This window comes from Hippocampus comes, unplaced genomic scaffold (assembly GCF_001891065.2).
Source record: "Hippocampus comes isolate QL1 unplaced genomic scaffold, H_comes_QL1_v1.1 C16703618, whole genome shotgun sequence".
NCBI classification, from domain to species: domain Eukaryota; kingdom Metazoa; phylum Chordata; class Actinopteri; order Syngnathiformes; family Syngnathidae; genus Hippocampus; species Hippocampus comes.
Window position 1 is genome coordinate 1 of NW_017837059.1, and position 717 is coordinate 717.

Here is a 717-nt window from a genome sequence, read left to right on the forward strand (position 1 = left end):
TTTCTTGCTCTGGAGATCCAAGAGGGTCAAGTGGTGCTCAAATATTCCACCGGTATGTTCCTCGATTGGACTCAGACTTTGTACGAACTCTGAGGACAACATGTTCTCAAAATACATTTTGGACAACAGAAAGAAAAAAATACCTGCAAGGTGTTATTTTGAGTTTTTGTACTACACCTGCAGGTGAATCATCCACCCTGGTGAGTCCTTTCCTGCCTGGAGGTGTGAGTGATGGGGAATGGCACACAGTTCACATCCACTATTACAACAAGGTGAGTTGTTGATCTTTGTGTGTTGTCTAACAATTGCGCTATTTTATTATTCTCGCTCACATTTCACATATCATTGTATAATGACTTCACCTCATTTGCCTTCCTCCTGAATTTTAATTGCTTTTGCTGTGTCTGCAGAATTGATTTTAAGACTTCATGCCAACAAGGCTCATTTATTGAGAACAAACGTGTGTTTGCACCATCGCGCGGGCGTTTGCTTGTCATTCGAGTCTTGCACAGTGAATGCACATCACCTTTAATTTTGCTCTGTTCTTTTATTTTCCTCAGCCAGCTATACGCTATGTGAGTATGACTGCGTGAGAGTCCTCATACATGCTGTCTGTCTTCCTTTCTTACCCTGCAGATTGTGTGTGAACAGTTTATTGTGTCTTGCCTGAGCAATAACTCCTTTCCTCTTTCCTTGCTATGAGATATGAGACATGTA

At 41.6% G+C, this 717-nt stretch overlaps 1 long non-coding RNA gene across 1 annotated transcript; it reads left to right on the forward strand.

The window, feature by feature from the left end:
• On the forward strand, positions 1–580 carry LOC109508935 (uncharacterized). Its single transcript, XR_002166821.1, has 3 exons — positions 1–52; positions 184–272; positions 561–580. It is a non-coding gene; the product is annotated as an uncharacterized LOC109508935 (long non-coding RNA).
• Positions 581–717: the final 137 nt, after the last annotated feature.